Source organism: Crinia signifera, chromosome 5 (genome assembly GCF_055691185.1).
Source record: "Crinia signifera chromosome 5, ASM5569118v1, whole genome shotgun sequence".
In the NCBI taxonomy this organism is placed as follows: Eukaryota; Metazoa; Chordata; class Amphibia; order Anura; family Myobatrachidae; genus Crinia; species Crinia signifera.
This window is the reverse complement of record NC_139221.1, coordinates 315594505-315618874: the sequence shown is the minus strand read 5'-3', so window position 1 is coordinate 315618874 and position 24370 is coordinate 315594505.

Sequence of the window (24370 nt, the reverse complement as noted above, 5' to 3'; positions counted from 1 at the left end):
GAGAAAAGGTAAAAGGAGATAAAGCATCAGCTGTGTTTGAAAAAGACAGTTGGGAGTTGATTGGCTGGTGCTTTATCTCCTTTTACCTTTTCTCCACTTTATCTCCAGTTTATCTCTTCTCCAAGCTTAATAAATCTGCCCCTGATTGCGGTAACAGGCTTCTAATTCAGGACAAAGGTTAGAGTTCACGTGTCAGTGCGTTACATTGCCGAACTCCCCAGGCCTGCGGTTCTCGATGTGCAAAACTGCAATAATTGGGCCTTCAAGGCTATCTTTAAACATCTGGTTTGATCTAACTATGCGATACGTTGTATTAGTTTAATTGGATTAGAAATACATGACGTCACTGTGCGTTTTTTGTAACAAACGTAATTGAAAGCACTTTTACACATTTATAGCCTTGATTTTGAAGTGGAAGGCTCTCAGCAAAAAAGAGTGTTTGTCACTGACGTTTTTTATCTTTGTTATACAACTTTATATGTAGTGTATATGTAAAGAGTTTATTATCTGTTTGTTTGTGTTTGTGGTTTATGCATTTTTGTATTTGTAATTTTTGTGATCATTCAGACGGCTGTTGGATGATGTCACCGTTGACACCCCGGCATCTGTGACCCGAACTGGGTGGTGCTTGTATCTGTTACCTTTGTGTGCCTATTTATGATGGTATCTTTCACATATGGTTTAAGGCTTGACAAAAACGGCAATAAAGGCTTTGAAATGGTGCTCCAAACTTAAACGCTGCTAAGTACATTGAATTAAGACCGGAGTGCCGTAGCTAACATCCCGTATGTATATATATATATATATAATATATATATATATATATATATATATATATATATCCACACACACGGGTAAGGCGTGTTGTTTCTTAGAAACCTGCTTCCTGGGTGGGTGTCAGTGAGATTTCCAGGAAGATTGTGGCAAACAGTACAAAGAAAAATAACTTTTGCGGCTTTCACAAGGTGATCAAATCACTTACAAACTTTCTTCTGCTCAGATCATTGGGTTGTAACTTTTTACACATCATCTTCTTCCAGTGAAGTCATTTATTATCATCTTTTTAAAAGGGCCATTACTGAAAATTGACTTAGCGGCAGTAATTTTGTGGGCTAATGGATCCGCTGGGGCTCTGTACTACAGCCAGGGGTTAAAGTGAGGGGGAACGAGGTGGAACTGAGTTCCGCCACCTTAAATGGTTTGGTGAAACATTTTAACCTCCACATTGGGGCAGTACGGATGGTGTAATGGTTAGCATTACTACCTCACAGCACTGAGGTCATGGGTTCCTATCCCACCATGGCTCTAACTGTGCAGAGTTTGTATATACTACCCGTGCTTGCATGGGTTTCCTCCGGATACTCCATTTCCTCCCCACAATCCCAAAAAATATACTGGTAGGCTAATTGGCTCCCAACAAATTAACCCTAGAATGTCTGTGTGAGCGTGTACATGTGGTAGGGAAGCTCCACTGGGGCAGGGACTGATGTGAATGTTCAACTATACTCTGTTAAGCGCTGCGGAATATGTATACGCTATATAAGAAACTATTAATAAATAAATAATAAAATAAATAATTGGCACAGTAATTCTCACAGAAAAGCATTCTACTTTGCAGGGGGATGCCAAAAACCCTACCATTGATCTTGTCTTACTGCTGCCAGCATTACAAACTTCTCGGTTGATTTGAATAGGAACAGGAACGGTTAGTGAAGATAAACAATCATGCACAGGTATCTTTATACAGGCTGATAGAAGACTCTAGAGAAAAGATACCTTTATGTGAAAGAGCTACTTTTTCCCCACGTGAGTGCCTTATCCATCAGAAGTGTTCAGGTGTGGGCTATTTGTCTGTCACACTTAACCGGTGATCCTGTTTAAAGATACCTTTACACGATTGTTTACACCACTGTATGAGTGAGGGTATGCTAACCCATTGGGCACCTTGAACCCCAATTTTTGTTTCCAATTTCCCAGTCACCAACATCTCAGTTTCTCCCATCTCTTACATGTATAACACCGTTAACAATTACCTAATTTGAGGAGAGTGTGAGGATTAGTGGACATTAACAAGATTCCAGCGCCCCTGCTCTAACCGTTCCTGTTCCTACAATAAAGGTTAATGACTATCGTCAGGACCATCGTTGCCATTCATTCACCATCAAACCTACACCACTGATGAACAACATTGGTGATTACCCCCATCGATGACAACCTATATAACATCGCCATCAGACCATCGATGGCTGCTACTCATGTGGTTGATGACTTTCCCTAGTAAAAAGCCAATAATTGACTTAAGAAAATCATGTTAGCATAGGGGGCAGGCGGTATTTCATGCCCTTCCATCCACTAGGGCGTGGCAGGACAATAAAATAGTGTGCCGAGCGCAGCGAGGCACCGTGCCTGAAGCATTGCGAGTGAAGCGAGCGATGCGAGGGGCTGCGTTTCACTTCCAACTGTTTCCATGTCGACATTCGGGTAAAAAAAACAGTGAAAAAACCCATGTCGACCTCGCCACCTGTCGACCGAAAGTCATGTTGACTGTTTCACCTGTACATTCTATATGTCGTATTTTGACCATGTCAGAATTTTAAATGTCGGTATTTTGTCCTTGTTGGGATTTTGTCCTTGTCGGTATTTTGACTCATTCGGGATTTTGACCCTGTCTGGATTTTGACCGTCGGGATTTCATACCGAATCCGGCATAGGGATCATCGATCCCAGTGACTGCAAAAATCCGCTGTTTAGTGCAACTCACAGGTGAGTCCCAAATGCCAGACCCCGGGAGAGACCAAACAAGATATTCAAATTTGGTTCTGGTTGATATATCTAGAATGTCTAGATCAGTGATGGCTAACCTTGACACTCCAGATGTTGTTGAACTACACATCCCAGCATGCCCTGCTACTGTTTTGTTGTTTGGCCATGCTTCAACTGATGCAGGGCATGCTGGGATGCGTAGTTCAACAACAGCTGGAGTGTCAAGGTTAGTCATCACTGGTCTAGATAGTCAATAGGTCTACCCCAAAAGGTTGACATGCAATGGGTTGACATGGTCAAAAGGCAGACAGGGTCAAAAGGTTGACATGAAATCAACTTGTTCCTACTTTCTCCTCCATGTCGACATAGAGTGAGAAAATATTAGTGTGCCGAGCTCCGAAGCATGCCATGCAAGGGTATGCATTACAAAAATTGAGGGTCCATGTCGACAAGTTGTCGACACAGACCCCCAAAATTATAAAAATCTCATGTCAACCTTTTCATGTGTCTACCTTTTCATATCATCATTTGTCAGCATTTTGACCCTGTCGACCTTCCTCATGTTGACCTTTTGACCTGTCGACCATTTAACCCTGTTGACCTTCCTCATGTTGACCTTTTGACCCTGTCGACCTTTCTCATGTTGGACCTTTTGAACCTGTCGACCTTCCTTATGTTGTCATTTTTACCATGTCGACCTTTTGACCCTGTTGACATTTTGGGGTAGACCTATTGACTGTCCATCTAGACATTATATATATATATATATATATATATATATATATATATATATATATATATATATATGTCAAACAACTCCTCACCTATATGAGGTGAAGAGCACCGCCAGTGACTACTAGAGGCCACTCAGACCAAGTTACTCCTTTGTGTGCTAAAAGATGTCATAACAGAAAATGAAAGTATTTTTGCAGGGACACTGATCTGTTTCAAACTTGCTGGATTTGGGGCCAGATGCACTAAGCTTCAAATGTTATAAAATGGAGAGTGATAAACGGGCAGCCAATCAGCACCTACCTGCCATGTCACAGACTGTGTTTGAGAAATCTCAGGCAGGAGCTGATTGGCTGGCTGTTTATCACTCTCCATTTGATCACTTTGAAGCTAATACCCCTTTTACACCAAAAACTCTGGTCGGACACTGGTCTTTGAACGCTGGAGTATCCAGGGTCTGACCTTGCTTTATACCCCATTTACACAGCACTTTGACCTGGGTCGGACCTGCCTTAAACATTATATATATATATATATATATATTTACTAGGTGATTCATCGCGCCCTACGGGCGCTCTTCACACCGTCGTAAGGGGCTGCGCCCCCTTAATTTGTGAACATTTGTATATGAGAAATATGGTTAGAATTGTATGAAAGATGCCCTGTATTGCAACTTAGGTGTCCGCGAATCGCGGGAGGGGGGGTCGCGGAGGGTGCCGCGAATTGCAGGAGGGGGGGTCGCGGGGGGTGCAGCGAATTGCAGGAGGGGGGGTTGTGGGGGGGTGGATGCTGCGAATCGCGGGAGGGGAGGGATTGCAGAGAATCGCGGGAGGGGGGTCGCGGGGTGGGTTGCCGCAAATCGCGGGAGGGGGGTTACGGGGGTTGCGGCGAATCATGGTAGGGGGGGTCGCGGGGGGTGTGCCGTGAATCACGGGAGGGGGGGTCACGGGGTGGGGTGCCGAGAATCGCGGGGGGGAGTGTGTGTGCCGTGAATTGCGGGAGTGGGGGTTGCGGGGGGGGGGGGTGGGGGGGGGTGTGACGCGAATCGCCACAAGAAAAAATCAACACAGAAAGGTCAACACATGTAAATGTTGACATAAGTGTGGCACTTTATTGGTGTCCATGTCGACACATGAGAATGAATATGAAAACATTCAAAAAATGAAAAAAAAAAACTTCAAAAACTCATGTCAACCTTTTTCATTGTCGACCATAGCCATGTCAGTGTTTTCCATGTGTAATTTAATTCCGGAGCTGCCGCGAATCACGGGGGGTGTCGCGAATTGCGGGAGGGGGGGTCGCTGGGGTGGGTCCCGCGAATCGCGGGAGGGGGGGTTACGGGGCGGGGGTTGCGGCGAATCATGGGAGGGGGGGTCGCGGGGGTGTGCCGTGAATCACGGGAGGGGGGGTCACGGGGTGGGGTGCCGAGAATCGCGGGGGAGGTGTGTGTGTGTGTGCCGTGAATCGCGGGAGTGGGGGTTGTGGGGGGGTGGGGGGTGTGACGCAAATCGCCACAAGAAAAAATCAACACAGAAAGGTCAACACATGTAAATGTTGACATAAGTGTGGCACTTCATTGGTGTCCATGTCGACACATGAGAATGAATATGAAAATATTAAAAAAATGAAAAAAAAAAACTTCAAAAACTCATGTCAACCTTTTTCATTGTCGACCATAGCCATGTCAGTGTTTTCCATGTGCAATTTAATTCTGGAGCTGCCGCGAATCACGGGGGGTGCCGCGAATTGCGGGAGGGGGGGGTCGCGGGGTTGGGTGCCGCGAATCGCGGGAGGGCGGGGTTCACAGGGGTTCCGGTGGGGGTTTGCCGCGAATTGCGGGAGGTGGGGGGTCACGGGGGGTGCCGCGAATCGCGGGAGGGGGGGTTGCGGGGGTGTGTGACGCGAATCGCCACAAGAAAAAATCAACACAGAAAGGTCAACACATGTAAATGTTGACATAAGTGTGCCACTTCATTGGTGTCCATGTTGACACATGACAATGAATATGAAAACATTCAAAAAATGAAATAAATCTTCAAAAACTCATGTCAACCTTTTTCATTGTCGACCATAGCCGTGCCAGTGTTTTGCATGTGCCATTTAATCCTGGGGCTGCCGCGAATCGCGGGGGGTGCCGCGATTTGCGGGAGGGGGGGGGGTTGCGGGGGGTGGGTGCCGCGAATCGCGGGAGAGCGGGGTTCATGGGGGTTCCGGTGGGGGGTTGCCGCGAATTGCGGGAGGGGGGGGGGTCGCGGGGGGGTGCCGGGGTGCCGCGAATCGCAGGAGGGGGGGTTGCGGGGGGGTGTGACGCGAATCGCCACAAGAAAAAATCAACACAGAAAGGTCAACACATGTAAATGTTGACATAAGTGTGCCACTTCATTGGTGTCCATGTCGACACATGACAATGAATATGAAAAAATTAAAAATAAATCTTCAAAAACTCATGTCAACCTTTTTCATTGTCGACCATAGCCATGTCAGTGTTTTGCATGTGCCATTTAATCCTGGCACTGCTGCGAATTGCGGGGGGGGGGGGTGCCGCGAATCGCGGGAGGGGGGTCGCAGGGGGGGTGCCGCCAATCGTGCAAGGGGGGGTCGCGGGGGGGTATTTTTGCCGCGAATCGCGGGAGGGAGGTCGCGGGGGGGGGGGTGTTTTTTCCGCGATTCGCGGGAGGGGGGGTCGCGGGGTGGTGGTTATGCCGCGAATTGCGGGAGGGGTCGTAGGGGGTTCTTTTTGCAGCGAATCGCGGGAGGGGGGTCGCGGGGGTGTTTTTGCTACGAATCGCGGTAGGGGGGGTCGCGGGGGAGCGGGTGTTTTTGCCGCGAATCGCGGGAGGGGGGGAGGTTTTGCCGCAAATCGCGGTAGGGGGGGTCGCGGGGGAGCGGGTGTTTTTGTCGCGAATCGCGGGAGGGGGGGGGCTCGCGGGGGGGGGGAGGTTTTGCCGCAAATCGCGGGAGGGGGGCGCTCACCTGGTGGCTGTGGAGTAGCAGTGCTGGGCAACATGGGAAGGCAGTGAGTGTCTGGCACTGTCTGTGGGCTCACTGGGCTGGTTCTCTGTCACATACCTCCCAACATGACCCTCTCCAGGAGGGACACATTGCTCTGTTTCTAGACTTCCCCTTAATGTATGATTGCCATTACCTGTTTTACACAGGTTAATTTCTCAGAAAGGTGTTCAGCACAGATGAAGGCAATCACACATTAAGAGGAAAGTCCAGGAACAGAGCGTTATAGACACAGACACCCACTTTGAGTGACAGATGTAGCCAAATATATAGGAGATTATATATATATATTATATTTATATAAATATAATATATATATATATATATTATATTTATATAAATATAATATATATATATATAAAATGTAGATACAGACTGCGCACAGCCACAAGCTTCAGAAAATAGGAGTGCGTCCTTGGGTCAGGATGTAGTGCAGCTCTCTCCAAATAAAGCCAGACCTTAGCTTTAATTGTCCCAATCACATGTAGAAAGAAATTGGAGAAAAAGCGCAGATATGAGCAAAGTGTAAAACAAATTTTACTAAAAGTGCAGGCTCACATACATCATAGATAACAGCAAACAGCTTGCCACAGTGATATCCAACACGGTGCACCAACGACTTGAATAGCCGGGACCAGCCTTTTCGCCGCCGCCAGGGCCTCCGTGGTCAGGAACTCCAAAAGCACAGGTTTGTCAGTTTAGGCCACGCCCAACAGGTTTCGTCATCTGGGGACTTCGTCAGGGGGTGTGACCACGGAGGCCCTGGCGTCGGCGAAAAGGCTGGTCCCAGCTATTCAAGTCGTTGGTGCACCGTGTTGGATATCTCCCTGCAGCCGCGAAGTTCCTGCGGCGAATGTACAGTCAGTGGCGGGGGTCCCTCTGGCGCATGGGAACTAGTACTAGTTCCCATGCGCTGGAGAGACCGCCGACACTGAGTGTCCATTCGCCGCAGGGACCGGCTGCCGGGGGATGGTACAGCAGGGACGCACATCATCCCCTCCGCTAAACTCCAACCGCAAGCTGACAGGTACCCTCAGCAGCCGCAGGGACCCCCCTCCTCCCACAGCAGCTGGGCACATCTTCTCCAGCGCTGCACGCTGTGGACCAGCTGCGGGTGCCTGCACCCGCAGCGGGACCATTTACACCGCCATTTACACGGGTCCTGTCCGGGTTCTACCCAGGTCAGGACCTGGGTAGAGGACCTGTGTAAATTGACACGGATATACCCCATTTACACCGCCGATGATCCGGGTCTAACCCGCAGCTGACCCGGATTTTTCGGCGGTGTAAAAGGGGTATAAGTGTATCTGGCCCATGGAGAGAGGAAGCTGGGACAACAGAGATCGGAGGTATGAGCAGATAGGGACTGGGGGTGTTATGGAGAGTGTGTGGGCTAAAACTGTCACAGGTCAAAGTGAAAGTTAAAACGGTCACAGCTCAAAGTGAAAGTACTTTGCAGAAGCCTTTTAACTAGAAATAATCCCCACCATTCAAAGCAGATCCCGACCACTGCTGTATAGTTACAACTAAGTGTATGATTGACTGTTCAAAGTGATAATTATTAGAAAGTTATGATAATAAAGAATAAGAAAGTAGCGAGTCCGTACCGGAAGGAATCCCACCGCGGAGCGCCTCTGAACGGCTAATGTCTGCCTAAACGAGGCGAGATTCTTCCATGCAATGTTAATTCCCTCCGCTCGCCTTTATCTGCGCTCTATGAATTTATCTTGTGGGGTCTCGTTTTTTTTGCCCAACCTCCTAGTCCTAGTTAGGGAAACGCTACAAATGTAGGCTAATTACAGATGCAAATGCGTTTGTCTCCCAGGGATTGACCCAGTTACGCTGAGCTACCTGTTTAACGATTCTCTGTCTACAAATTGACTGACAGGAAGAATCCGCATTAGCAATTCCCTTAAATTGGTCTCCTGCCATTTCTGTAGGGTTGGCAATTCGGTGAGAGAACGTCATTATCGTCCATTATCTTATGGAAGTCAGTTGTGAAAGTAGCGGAGTTTGTGAGGCTTCTATATAGAAAGACACGTATAATTTTAATACATGGTCCGTTATAGATGCAAAAGCCACATTGATGGTCAGATATGATGGGAACCTCAAGGTTGAACATATATGCCAGGGTTGCCTACCCTAACAGAATGGCCGTAAGGTTCCCGAAAATCAGGTCCCCCTCCCGGCCCTCTGAAATAGTTGCAATCCTCCCGGATTTCACCAGACACCCCCCTACCCCCTAGACCCCGCTACATCTCCCCTTCGCTGCATTTAAATACCGCAATTCACGGCTTTTGGGGAAGGTGCCGGGCTAATGATGCCAATCGTGTTATTTTAGCCCCCTTCTGGGAGACCCACAAATCACGGGATTTGCAGTCCAGGGGGGCGGGGCTCGATGACGTTTAGATCAGGCTCCACATCCCAACGTGCTGCTGATGGTGTCCTCTCTGTGCTTCTCCCGGAGAGGAGACTTTAAAAGTAGGCAACCCTGATATACTGTATGTGTCCCTGCACAGATCCATTTTTCTTTCCACCAGATAAAAAAAAAATTCAACAAGCACATTTATATGTCAACCTCATGCTTCAATTTTATCTTATATAATGACCTGTCGACCCAAACCCATGTCGACCTAGAACCGCGTCAACCTTTCTGCATGTCAACCTAACTGGGATGGGTATCGATGGAGGTCTCAGCATATGCGCAGAGGTCACCACCAAGCCAATGGTCATCCCGTGGACATGTCTATCATAGGTGCATGGAGGGGATTTCACACTTTACAATACTTTACTTGGAATTCTAAACTTTTGTAGGAAATTCTGTGACCACAACGGTTTCGTATTTTCCCATCTTGGTCAGCATTGTACATGACGGTCTTTAGACTTGTCCTTGTTGGAATTGAGATGAGTTGCCCCTAATTATCAACATTAACATAATTTATTAGGTGACTTGGCACGGCGGGGGTCTTTGGAAGGGTTCAGTCCAACTCCATACCTTGCCTCAGCTAATTACACCACTCATTTGCATCTCAGCAGGTCCATGGCCCCCAACCACATAAGGTCACAGGGTTATGGTTCATGCCCGAAGTTATCTGTAGCACGTTCCAGACGGTATCAGCACAATCAGCAGAAATTGTAACCTTCGGGCCGGATTACCTCCTGTAGTGTAGATAGATAGATAAATAGATAGATAGATAGATAGATAGATAGATAGATAGATAAATGGATATAATTAGATAGATAGATAGATAGATAGATAGATAGATAGATAGATAGATAGATAGATAAATGGATATAATTAGATAGATAGATAGATAGATAGATAGATAGATAGATAGATAGATAGATAGATAGATAGATAGATAGATAGATAAATGGATATAATTAGATAGATAGATAGATAGATAGAATTAGATAGATAGATAGATAGATAGATAGATAGATAGATCAATGGATAGATAGATAGATAGATAGATAGATAGATAGATAAATGGATATAACTAGATAGATAGATAGATAGACACACAGATAGAAAACATTTATTTGTATACATTTCCCGTTTGTGCTCGCAGTTATCAGTAACTGAGCTGACACTTCGCAGTCATGGTCATTGTGAAAACTGACAGGTGCTCGGAGCTGTCTCTGTGTGCGGGCAGCTGTGTGCCAGTAATTAGTGTACAGTGTGTAAGTGCCAGGCCCGTCCCATCAGATAATCAGGGCCGAGCATGTGCCGGCCCCCTGTGCGAACGCCTATTGGTGAGTATCACACTCGCTGAGGCATACGCATAGCCAGGGGAGGGCAGGGGGCGGAGTAAGGGAACCCCCAGCGTTTTATGGGTGTCCCCATGAAAATGTTAGGCGTTCCCCTGGGAACGCAGGCAGGCTGATGCGGCTGATATCACATGACGTCAGCGCCCGTCCCCTTTTCAGGCATCTCCGTCAGAAATCAAAGTGAGTCTCAATTGACTTTTATTTGCGAACGACGACGATCATCGAATGATTTTTCACTCGTTCGGCCGCATGCAAGGGTATGTGTAGGTGGGGATTTGCGCGGCGAGGGGGGGGGGGGGGGGGGGGCTGGCGTTTGGTCTGTTTGCTATGCTGCGGACTGACTCCCGTGCTGGTTCTGATCCCCCGTTACTGTAACAAGGCCTCGGCCTGAGCATGATCTCTCTAACGTCTGATAGCGATAATGACCAACGTTCACGCGTCCACTGTCCCAGTGCTGATAAATGTTTCCGCTATCTGCAGTCACATGACAAACAGGAGCCGGTGGCCGCGCAGCCCGGAAGCGCTATCTGCAGTCACATGACCAACAGAAGCCGGTGGCCGCACAGCCTGGAAGCGCTATCTGCAGTCACATGACAAACAGGAGCCGGTGGCCGCGCAGCCCGGAAGCGCTATCTGCAGTCACATGACAAACAGGAGCCGGTGGCCGCGCAGCCCGGAAGCGCTATCTTCAGTCACATGACAAACAGGAGCCGGTGGCCGCGCAGCCTGGAAGCGCTATCTTCAGTCACATGACAAACAGAAGCCGGTGGCCGCCCAGCCCAGAAGCGCTATCTGCAGTCACATGACCAACAGAAGCCGGTGGCCGCGCAGCCTGGAAGCGCTATCTGCAGTCACATGACCAACAGAAGCCGGTGGCCGCGCAGCCCGGAAGCGCTATCTGCAGTCACATGACAAACAGAAGCCGGTGGCCGCGCAGCCTGGAAGCGCTATCTGCAGTCACATGACCAACAGAAGCCGGTGGCCGCACAGCCTGGAAGCGCTATCTGCAGTCACATGACAAACAGGAGCCGGTGGCCGCGCAGCCCGGAAGCGCTATCTGCAGTCACATGACAAACAGGAGCCGGTGGCCGCGCAGCCCGGAAGCGCTATCTTCAGTCACATGACAAACAGGAGCCGGTGGCCGCGCAGCCTGGAAGCGCTATCTGCAGTCACATGACCAACAGAAGCCGGTGGCCGCGCAGCCTGGAAGCGCTATCTGCAGTCACATGACCAACAGAAGCCGGTGGCCGCGCAGCCCGGAAGCGCTATCTGCAGTCACATGACAACAGGAGCCGGTGGCCACGCAGCCCGGAAGCGCTATCTGCAGTCACATGACAAACAGAAGCCGGTGGCCGCGCAGCCCGGGAGCGCTATCTGCAGTCACATGACAACAGGAGCCGGTGGCCGCGCAGCCCGGAAGCGCTATCCGCAGTCACATGACAACAGGAGCCGGTGGCCACGCAGCCCGGAAGCGCTATCTGCAGTCACATGACAAACAGAAGCCGGTGGCCGCGCAGCCTGGAAGCGCTATCTGCAGCCACATGACAAACAGAAGCCGGTGGCCGCGCAGCCCGGAAGCGTTATCTGCAGTCACATGACAACAGGAGCCGGTGGCCACGCAGCCCGGAAGCGCTATCTGCAGTCACATGACAACAGGAGCCGGTGGCCGCGCAGCCCGGAAGCGCTATCCGCAGTCACATGACAAACAGGAGCCGGTGGCCGCGCAGCCTGGAAGCGCTATCTGCAGTCACATGACCAACAAAAGCCGGTGGCCGCGTAGCCCGGAAGCGCTATCTGCAGTCACATGACAAACAGGAGCCGTGGCCGCGCAGCCTGGAAGCGCTATCTGCAGTCACATGACAAACAGAAGCCGGTGGCCACGCAGCCCGGAAGCGCTATCTGCAGTCACATGACAAACAGAAGCCGGTGGCCACGCAGCCCGGAAGCGCTATCTGCAGTCACATGACAAACAGGAGCCGGTGGCCGCGCAGCCCGGAAGCGCTATCTTCAGTCACATGACAAACAGGAGCCGGTGGCCGCGCAGCCTGGAAGCGCTATCTGCAGTCACATGACCAACAGAAGCCGGTGGCCGCGCAGCCTGGAAGCGCTATCTGCAGTCACATGACCAACAGAAGCCGGTGGCCGCGCAGCCCGGAAGCGCTATCTGCAGTCACATGACAACAGGAGCCGGTGGCCACGCAGCCCGGAAGCGCTATCTGCAGTCACATGACAAACAGAAGCCGGTGGCCGCGCAGCCCGGGAGCGCTATCTGCAGTCACATGACAACAGGAGCCGGTGGCCGCGCAGCCCGGAAGCGCTATCCGCAGTCACATGACAACAGGAGCCGGTGGCCACGCAGCCCGGAAGCGCTATCTGCAGTCACATGACCAACAGAAGCCGGTGGCCGCATAGCCTGGAAGTGCTATCTGCAGTCACATGACAAACAGAAGCCGGTGGCCGCGCAGCCTGGAAGCGCTATCTGCAGTCACATGACAAACAGAAGCCGGTGGCCGCGCAGCCTGGAAGTGCTATCTGCAGTCACATGACAAACAGAAGCCGGTGGCCGCGCAGCCTGGAAGCGCTATCTGCAGTCACATGACAAACAGAAGCCGGTGGCCGCGCAGCCTGGAAGCGCTATCTGCAGTCACATGACCAACAGAAGCCGGTGGCCGCGCAGCCTGGAAGCGCTATCTGCAGTCACATGACCAACAGAAGCCGGTGGCCGCATAGCCTGGAAGCGCTATCTGCAGTCACATGACAAACAGAAGCCGGTGGCCGCGCAGCCTGGAAGGCTGACATCCCTGCTATAATTGTAACCGAAAAAGAGACTGTAACAAAGGGACACTGTACTATGCTGAGGACTATTGTCCTAGCTGACGACTCGTTAAGTGAGTGCTGGTGTCCTTCCAGGTCCGCAGTATATCCCAGTAATAGCCCTAAGTGCTGGCTGTGTATCTGATCCTTAATCCTCCCTGGGGACAGCTTAAACTAGCTACATTTGGGGAAAAATATGACAAATTACACCTCCAGCTTGTTCCGGATGTGTGATTGACAGTCTGCCCCTGGGTGAGGAACAGGGGGGTGCCGGGGGTGGACGGAGAATTGACCACTACACGCACTCTAATTGCATTGGTATGTGGCTCTATGTGGCTCCATTCTGCCTTATCCCCTACTGCACGTTCCTAAGGGCCACACGGCCCACCAGTGAGGTTTTTGTGAATTACCCATGGATCTCTAATGCCCCGTTAATGGTCCTGTTATGTCATTCAGATGCGGCCATCTTGTTTGTGGGCAGTTCTTCTCTAATATAATTTGGTATTTATGCAGTATAATTTGTTCCTACCTTTCAACATGACCCATTCCAGGAGGGATAAAATGCTCTGTTCCTGGACTTCCCTGCCAGTGGCAGTTACATAGGTGAGGCTGCAGCACAGTCCAATATTCAAATAGGGGAGCCCCACCAACTGCCACCCAAACATTACAGTCCAGGAGTCACTGGCAGTTGGTGTAGCTCCCCTATTTGAATTTTGAACCCATATCATCCTCTTAACTGTCTGACATAGGTTTATGCATCATATGGGTGGCCTCGTGAGGGAAGCGGGAACGTCCCAAAAAAACGTGAAGTTCCTGCGATAAGCGGGACATTTGGGAGGTATGAATTAGTTGCTATCGGCAATATTCCGTCTTAAATAGAACTCTCTTCTTAGTTAATTTACCTCTAAGGGACAGATGTACTAAGCCTTGAAAAGTGATAAAATGGAGAGTCATAAACCACCAACCAATCAGCTTCTACCTGTCATTTTGACTCAGTGACAAGTAAGGAGCTGATTGGCTGGTGGTTTAACACTCTCCATTTTACCACTTTATAAGCTCAGAGTCCACATCCCATTCCGAAAATAGCATCGAAGATGAGTTTTGGGGTATTGACCATTGTCCAAGTGATCACAAACTCTATATATAGCACTAATTAGTGCTTGTCCAGCAGAGGAAGTCATACATCTTCCCCAGCAGCTGAGGCCCACAGCAACAGATGGTTCAGATCTAGAGAGGGCACTTCAGGGTCTAATTATCACCTATGTGACAATAAAAGGACTGTAACACTGAGAGGTCCCTGTAATGTAATAACTGCCTGCTGATGATTAATAGATCCCGGACGTCTACCAAGAAAAAGTCTAAGTATTGTATTTAATGCCGCCGACTACCATTTATCTAACTTATTATTATTTGACCCCTGAAACTAACGATTTACTATATTGGATTTTGTGACCTTTTCTTCAGCATCCCTTCAAAATCTGGACCAACTACTGTGTAATGGGCCTAATTCAAGATCACTCAAAACGGGGCGAATGGGGGTCTGCACATGTGCACGTAAATAAAATGAGGTTGAGACTGACTTTTATTTGTGACGGCAGGAGAAATCACTTGATGTTGGGCGACAGGGGCGGTCATACTGGGGCCCAAACATATAAGGGCCCCCCACACTCTCTCCCTGAATAGTACATTCCACTAGTGCTGAAGTACAACATGATACAGCTGTGTCTCCGATTTCCACACTACACAGCCGCTGCCAGCGCCGCCCAACGAGGTGCTGCCGGCCTATCACAGGATTTCACAGTCACCGTTGCGGCCGCTTGGATTTTGGTGACAGGAGCAGAGAGTGAGGCGGCGCCATGTCTCAGTCAGCGCCGTAGGCAGTTGTTTATTATTATTAGTTATTGTTATAATTATTGTTTTTAGTTATTTAGTTAGTTATCAGTTATTGTGAACTATTCATAAACAACAGCACTACTGTATATACTATTTTCCATTAGGTAACTAACTTTATTTAACTACTAATATTTTGTTATTTGTATTTTCTAAGAATTAATGCACCAAAGATTCATTGGTGCAGTCCAAGAACATACTGATAACATAAGTAATGGATTAATAGATAAAAGGATAAATTGTACTTTATATTTATAACTGCCATTATATCACTTTTATTGATAGGGGCCCCCAGAAGTTTGTTATCCAGGGCCCCCACAGATCTTGATCCGGCCCCTGTTGCTGCCAATGATTGATGATGGGATCAAATTCCTATGTTCTGTACAAGCAGAGCCTGATTCTGGGTTCTAGGTAACTTGGAACAATTGTGTCATTATCATCAGCAGGCATTGGCACCGGCACTAGTATGGATGCATCTGAATTTGAACTGATCTCTGTGTTCCCTCACCTCTGAATAGCCTGCAATTCCGTCACCACCTTCAAGCAGTGGTGGAACTCGTGGGTGGTGAGCCTAGGTGCAAATATATAATTTGCCCCCTTCCTCCACCCCAACCCAAGTTCACAATGTGTAACATGGCTGTGGATGACAGGGAGTGACAGAGGGGGAAGGGGTGGCAGAAGGTGACAGGGAGAGGCAGAGGGTGATAGGGAAAAATAGTTTGTGAGAGGTGGCCAGATGTACTAAGCTTCAAAAGTGATAACATGGAGAGTGATAAACAACCAACCAATCAGCTCCTGCCTGACATTTTTCAAAGTCTGTGACATGGCAGTTAGGAGCTAATTGGCTGACTCATTCTCCATTTGATCACTTTTGAAGCTTAGTGCATCTGACCAAGTAGAGCAGGGGTGGGGAACCTCAGGCCCTGGGGCCGTATGCGGCCCCCGTAGTCGGTGTGAGTGGCCCTCCCACCCTTTGCCAGGAGTCAAGTACAGGGGAATTCTCGCAAGAAGTTGGTAGTTCTTGTGAGATTCCTTTTAATTAACAGCAGCCGGAGACTGTCCGTCCTATTCAGTGGCAGCCGCCAGAGTGTCAAACGGCTGCAGCAGGACAATATGTTAGAGAAATTTTTACATATGGCCCCCGAAGGATTTTTTCCCCATACAAACGGCCCTTGGCACAAAAAAGGTTCCTCACCCCTGAAGTAGAGGATGGCAGGGGCAGCAGTGGGACTGAGGTAATGTACTTATGAATCTGTATCACCCGAAACTGGACCAAGGACCTTATTCTGGTTGATTCGCAAGTCTGCGAATTTTCAGCCTTGCAAGTCCACCAGACGCCGCCCTTACAAATGCCGAAACGCACACACACATATACATCCATTGGCAGGATGTGGCGGAACACCCACATAATTCAGTGGTCGCCGACCATCGAATGATGAGGAAAGCACACGCACTTCTAAGGTTACTCTGAGGTAACCTTAGATGTTCCTGGGCATTCAGAAGGAACTGGGTGGGCAGCTGACATCTGGCGATATCAGCTGCCCGTTCCCCGGCGCCACATCACTCCATGATTTGCATGGGAATGCCCAGCATTTTCATGGGAAGTATGGATACAGCATTGCAGCATACAGGTGTCACAGCATAGTACAAACTCTTCAAAAAGTTTCAGTGGTCCCTACCGTAGCCCACACCCGGCCTATCACCTGGTCAGCTGTTCCACCATCAGGAACAATGACCTCCTGCCCTGGAAACACTTATATCAGGAAGCCACAGGTGCTGCTAATCAGCCCAACCCTGATCACCTCAGTTTTCTTATTTCTGCTTCTGCTCTAAAACCTGGACTGGATCCGCTACATTACTTTCATGTGTAAAGATGCCGTCCCTGCCACACAGTATCGGCCTTTCCCTTACACTAAAATCCGCCAGATATAGAATCCATGATTACAGTAAATGTTTTTTTCTCCCATGCCCCGGATGCATTCTACGGTGGTTTTCTCGGATCGCTCGATGTATTGAAAGGCCAGCAGGGGAATAATTCTGGGATTGCATTTTTGCACATTTTTGTCTTTCCTTCTGTAGCTACCGGCTGTAAAATAAAAAAATAAAAAGTTATTTGTATCAGTATAGGATCAAAGGAACCTGGTGCAGAATGAGAAATGAAGACGTTATTCCCATAGAAACAGACAGAGAAGACATAGATGGGGGGTAAATGTAATTCTGCATGAGCTGAAGGCTTCAAAAAGATCCTGGTGAATCTGTCTGGTGCAATAAAGCGGCAATCAGGCAAAACCGACCAGATTTTTACCTCAGAATATTTGTGTGACGGTGTCTTAAAATCTCCAGTTGTAATGTAACAATGTCTATGGAAATTGGGGAATGTTGTCTATGAACATCTTGTCTCTACTCTAGATGAGACATTATAAAATGATAAAAATCATAACAACACCATGCCTATAAGTAGTAGTAGTTTGTTTATTTATAAGGCACCACAAAGTGTCCACAGCGCTGTACATAGCAAACAAAAAACAAATTACAAGGCAACGTACAGGGTGTGTTGATAAAATACAGCATAAATAGGGGTATAGCTGGTAGAACTCAAATCAGCATCAGTTCTGAAGTAGGTGTCAAAATTGTCGAGGAGACTGAAGATGAAGTAGAGGAAGGGAAGAACAGGGCAGGAGCGCTGGTGAGGTAAAGAGGTAGGGTGAGTACGTGAGGAAGGAGGGCCCTACTCATGAGAGTTAACATACTAAAAGGAGGTGGGTGGACGAACGAAAAACAATAGGATAAGTAGGAACGTATGGGAATGGATGGAGAGGTACGGTAGGCAGGATAGGAGGAGCGAAAGAGGTTAGGAGGGATAGGCTAGTCGGAAGAAATGGGTTTTGAGGGAGCACTTGAAGGAGGTAAGGGAATCAGAAAGCCTGATGAGTGGCGGGAGGATGTTCCAGGTTGTTTTTTGAGCCACAACAAGCTCCACCGCAATAGGAACATGAGTGGATAATGAAGGCCCAAGTCCTCTCCCCAAATGCAGGCCTAGTGCGCCTGAGGAGTTATTAAAACCCTCACTCTTCGGTACTGACAGCGAAACGCGTCGAAGATCTGCCTATTACACTAGCCATGGGTGGCATCTACGGAGGTGGTTTTCTCTCCCAGATAGCCTTGGAGAACTGTTTGAATTTGCAAGAGACTAGGTAAGGATGATTTATGACTGTGAATTCCCTATGTATACAAGTGAGGGGTCCACCTTAACTGCGACTTGCAGGAAACTGCATTCCATTAAAAAAAAAAAAAAAACATGTTCCGTGAAGCAGCAAGGATAATGAAGCGCAGCACACAGAGCCAAAACGTTAAAAACAAAATAAAAATCCCTTTCTGGGTCTTGTTTCAGCACATCACTTGACACTCAGGAAGAAGGCGATCAGGTTCAGGTAGAACTGAGGGGAGATTAATGCAGCTGATGTGAGAAAACCAGTGAGGCGTAAATACATTGGCCTTGGAGATGGAGGCTATTGTTAGGCCTATCTATAATTTCCGCTTGTTGAACCTGCTAGCATTTACTTAGTGATCTGTAAATGTTCACTTGGAGCTCAAAGCAGCAGTTAAAGTCAAACAAATAATCATAGTGTAGTACTGTATATCCCAGCCTGAAAGAAAAAAAAATGCCTTTATTTAATTGTACATGCATCCCAGAGAACGTGTAGCCCTGAGGAGATAACAGATAACGAGGGAATTTTGGAATGCAAATCGATCTTCGTGGTGTATCCCTTTCAGCACAGTTATAGGGCTAGCAAGCAGTACAATGGCCAAGACACTTATGTTAAAGGCCCGAGACGTTCAACCAGTTTCCAGCAAAGAAAGGTGAAGCTGTTCGGTATTTTGAGTAGAAGTTCAAGTTGCCAGGAAAATGGTGCAGGGCCGGAGACCAAAGCCGTACATCCTGACACTGTACCAGATTCTACTCCGGACATGCTGCGGCTGAGAAAGGAAGGGCCTAACAGAGGCGGCACATAAGTCCCCTCCTCCTGATGCAAAATATAAGATGTTGCCTGAGGGGCAGATGTACCAAGCCTTCCTTGAAAAGTGATAAAGTGGATTTGTAATCAGCCCACATTTTCTATTACTTTTAATCCCACTTCTTGCACTGGAAAGACAGCAGATACTTTAATTCATTTAAATTTAATAGGTACTTTTACTTTATATTTATACTAGCTGAGGTTCGTTGTGCAATTAGCATTGCTTTATCCGTCTTTTGTTTTAAGCTTAACCATTCCCCATTCCCATGTGTGCCCGGCATACACATGTCTGTGGTGGGCCCATGGTGTGACCGGCATACACCTGTCTGTGGTGGGCACATGGTGTGCCCAGTATACACCTGTCTGTGGTGGGCCCATGGTGTGACCGGCATACACCTGTCTGTGGTGGGCCCATGGTGTGAACGGCATACACATGTCTGTGGTGGCCCCATGGTGTGACCGGCATACACCTATCTGTGGTGGGCTCATGGTGTGACCGCCATACACCTGTCTGTGGTGGGCACATGGTGTTCCCAGTATACACCTGTCTGTGGTGGGCCCATGGTGTGACCGGCATACACCTGTCTGTGGTGGGCCCATGGTGTGACCGGCATACACCTGTCTGTGGTGGGCCCATGGTGTGAACGGCATACACATGTCTGTGGTGGCCCCATGGTGTGACCGGCATACACTTGTCTGTGGTGGGCCCATGGTGTGACCGGCATACACCTGTCTGTGGTGGGCACATGGTGTGACCGGCATACACCTGTCTGTGGTGGCCCCATGGTGTGAACGGCATACACATGTCTGTGGTGGGCCCATGGTGTGACCGGCATACACCTGTCTGTGGTGGCCCCATGGTGTGACCGGCATACACATGTCTATGGTGGCCCCATGGTGTGCCCAGTATACACCTGTCTGTGGTGGGCCCATGGTGTGACCGGCATACTCCTTTCTGTGGCCGACTCCCGGTTCTGACCACAGTTTTTTTTAATCTTAAACCCCATGTCCTCTACCCCATTTATGTTATGCCACTCTGCAATATCTTGCATCCGGTGTTGGAATTGTGGGTATTAGTGGCTGTGAACCTAATCTGGACCCAATCAATGTTCTCTACCCTCTTCATGTTATGCAACCTTGCAATATCATGCTTCCCTGACCTACTTTTTGTAGCGGCCAGACCCATTTTTTTCGACCAATCAAAACAACCAAGTGTTCAAAAACTTACCGTGTGTGGGCATGATCACGATCCAACGCACGCACCCGCCGGTCATCATCAAGTTCGCGGATCCTGTCAGCAGGCAGAGAGATGAAGGCCCCGTTGCGCACAATTTGGCCACATGTAGGCATGAAGAACGATGTGGCAATGATGTGTATATGATTTGCAGTCATTTAACAACCCATCTAACCCTCTAAACGTTTACTCGATCGTTCTTTGTGCGGCCATGACTACGAGTGTTTTGGATTTCGAGTGAAATTGTATAGACATTGGATTGCACATGAAATCTATCCGTGTGTGGGCACCTTTAAGGCCCCCATACACTAGCCGATTTGGGTCAGATTTCAGCCAGATCAGTCGGATCTGGCCGAAATCGGACCAAAATCGGCTAGTTTTGATGTCCCCTCAGATCCGATGCGCGGTCCCGTGCGCATCGGATCTGCGTCGGGTGGTCGGACCTGCTGCACGTCCGACCACCCGACTTGGGACCTAGTGGGGCGGTGGAGGGAGCAGGGGGGGCTGGGGACGCTGCGGGGGACACGTCTGTGCGGCGAGAAGGTAGAGGGAGCAGGGGGGGCTGGGGACGCTGCGGGGGACACAGGCGGCATAGAGCCGGGCAGGGGGAGCCGGCCGGGAGCTGTCAGTAATGAATAAAAAAAAAAGCCCATACAATGAATGGGCGGCCTGTGATTGGCTGAGCGCTCTCTCAGCCAGTCAGCAATTGGCTGAGAGAGCGCTCAGCAGCCAATCACAGGCTGCCCATTCATTGTATGGGCTTTTTTTTTATTCATTACTGACAGCTCCCGGCCGGCTCCCCCTGCCCGGCTCTATGCAGCCTGTGTCCCCCGCAGCGTCTCCAGCCCCCCCTGCTCCCTCTACCTTCTCGACGCACAGACGCTGTCCCCAGCAGCGGGGGACACAGACGTGTCCCCCGCAGCGTCTCCAGCCCCCCCTGCTCCCTCTACCTTCTCGCCGCACAGACGCGGTCACCCGCAGCGTCCCCAGCAGCGGGGGACACAGATGTGTCCCCCGCAGCGTCCCCAGCCCCCCTGCTCCCACCAGCTCTCACCTCTTAGCCCCCCCCCCCCCCCCCCCCCCCTGCTCCCCGGGTTTTTTACATGTGATAAATCGAGACGATTTATCACATGTAAAAAATGGCACATCAAGTGCCAATCTAATCAAGCTCCCCCGGGGAGCAGCCGGGGAAGCTCAGGGGGAAGTCGGGGGCGACTTGTCCTAAGGACAAGTCGCCCTAGTGTATGGGGGCCTTTAGAGTCCTGCTCAGTATCACTGGATACTGCTTATTTTATCACAGTCTTTTACAACACCGTTTGCGCTAGGGCCCCCTGGCAGGGTGCATTGTACTAATGTACTAAGCTGCAAAAAGTGATAAAGTGGAGAGAGATTACTGTCCAACCAGCTCATAACTGGCATTTTCCAATACTGCCTGTACCATGGCAGTTAGGAGCTGATTGGCTGGTAGTTTGTAACGCAGTATAGAATTGCACTCTCACGTTGGCACAGCTTAGTGAAGGCGCGCTGACGGAGCTGCGGCCTGCGCAGATGTAGACGTAAATGTACAGGATTAGATGTTTTTTTGAATAGGGCCAGTAAGACCCGTTTCACACCACATCTTCAGCCCGGGTTATTATCTCCCGACGCACGATCTCAAAGCACCATTATAAATTTCCTGGGTCCAGCAACCTACAGTAGCATTCAGACTCAGGTTAAAGGAATAGTTTATCCTGGGCCGCACCCGAGTTACTGTGCAGTCTGAATGGAAGACGCGGGTAAAGCAGCGACCCAGGTCCCGTTCACACTATGGAGGAAGCGGCTCTTGGAGACAGTGTCATCTCCAAACACTACCTCCCCGCTGCTCTGTCCTGCTCCTGTCTGATCTCACCATCCCAGATTATTTCCGGGTCGCTGTGGGGGCTAAACATCGCAAATGCTGGGTGGCTCCTGGGAACGGACTCGTTTCCAAATCCTGGATATAAAGGGGTATAACTGTACATACACTGACTGACTACTGTAAGGGGAACACAGAGACACCAAAATTCATTTTAACATGGGGGATTTTTTTTAATCGGCAATGTGAGTATCATTACTAGAAACTGAAATAACAGAATCACAAGTTGATTTGCTGAAATAGAACAAATGGCTCATTATTGATAATAATTCCGAGAACTAAACCACATGACAGTCGCTGTAATGACTATACCGTATGTCATGTAGCCATTTTATGTGAGCTAAAGTACAAGCCAATCAGCTCCCAACTGTCATTTCTCAAACATTTCTCCTATGTAAGCTTTGTAGCGAGCTCCTGTCACTTTTCAAAAACCCAGCCTGTAACATGGGAGTTGATTGGCTGGTGCTTCTCCAAGATACATACAGTAACATCTCTGAGCGACTGATTAATGGAACAGGTAGAGGAAGGAACGGGAAGCCCAGGACTAGATTTCTGCCAATAGACTTTGCTGTGCATTAGGCACAGCGACAGACTAATGCCCACGGTTTCAAGCAAACATTTGCTCACCTCTCTTGGAAACGGCAGGAGAACATTTAAGCGAGTTTACCTGAGTGGTGCTGAGTGATGCTATTTCGGGAACAAGTTAGAACAGACCCGGCTCTGCAAAGACAAATGTGCTTAGGCAAGGAGGGCTAGAATTAAGGGATTTATGCTTCTTTTCTACCAGATCTGTGTATTCTTCCCAACATCCATTCACCCCAGTCATCGTGAAGCCGCAGAGGATGAAGTACTTAAACATCATTTAAAGGGGGTCTGTCATCTATTATGGGGGTGTGGGGGGGGGGGGTGCTATAAAAAAGTAAATTCTAAAGTAAGGGAAATTGTTATTATTAATTTATCTCTTTTTATTATTATTATTATGTTGTAGTTGTTGTTCTTGCTGTTGTTTTGTGATGCAAATGTTCAGATCCAAATACACAATTGCGTTGCACAATTACACATCTGGAAGCTTATAGATGCCATTTCCAAGGCCCATCCTCGCCAGCTGAACCAGCCAGGGCATCTAGATCTGGAGCCTCCTCCTGGTCAAAATTTCAAACCACTGCCCCCATCCCAACCCCACACTGCCACCAATAACCACTTACCAGCCCCTCAAGTGAAAGTGTGAAGTTGAAGTCTTAAGTTGTGTGCACATTGGCCAATCCGGCTGCATCGATTCGATATTGCCGGCTGCCAGGAACCCTACAGGTGCCAGACCAGGTACCAGGTGATTGACCTGACTGATTTCCACCCTTGAACCCTTGATTTTTTATAAGTACCTACAAATTAGACATTGGTTGCAATCATACCCTCTTTTGTTTGACCCTTCTCATAAAGTGCTCTCATAGCTTTTCTCGTCTTACATCTGCTTACCGAAAGGAGGGGGTATCTCCTTTTGGTACTCCATGTTAGTGACCTCCAACCCAACCTAATAAAACTTGGGAACGTAATCTTAATTTCTCCTTAGAAGCTAAAGAGTGGTCCCACCTTTTTTCAAAATGTCTAAATGTATTTGCCATGTTGAAACGTATATGAAACTGTTTTACCGCATATATTTAACCCTTGCCAGACTACACAAATTCTGGCCAGTACAGACTAGGTTTTGTTGGCGCGGTTGTGGATTAGTAGGTGATGTTGTTCAAATTTTTTGGTCATGTCCACTGCTTCGGGCCCTGCGGAGCTGGGTCGAAGACCTCATACTGAAGGTGACTGGCCTCCATGTCTCCCTGTCCCCCATTGCACAGTTTTGAAAACACCCTATTCCACCACTGTGGATCTCATTAAAGCTAAGATGACTTATAATTTTACTATGGAAACCATATATTGTCAGTACTCCCCTTCCCATTCCTCATTGCTGAAGAAATGGTTTGATTGGCAGGAGCTCCTCTCTGGAGTTCCCTGACCCACGCCACCTGTGTAGTTGTGCTTTCCTCTGTTTTCCTACTGGATTTTTGTTTTGCCATTGTATTGTAAATAATTGCAAACCATCCTATTGTTGAATATACATTTGGACCGCTCTGCTTTTCATATTGTTATATTTACCCTGTGTCCCACCCCCTCCTTTCTCTTTTTACTGTATCCCCTCCCTTTTTTTAAAAAAACCTAATAAAAATCATTCTGTAAAAAAAAAAAAAAAAAAAAGATCAT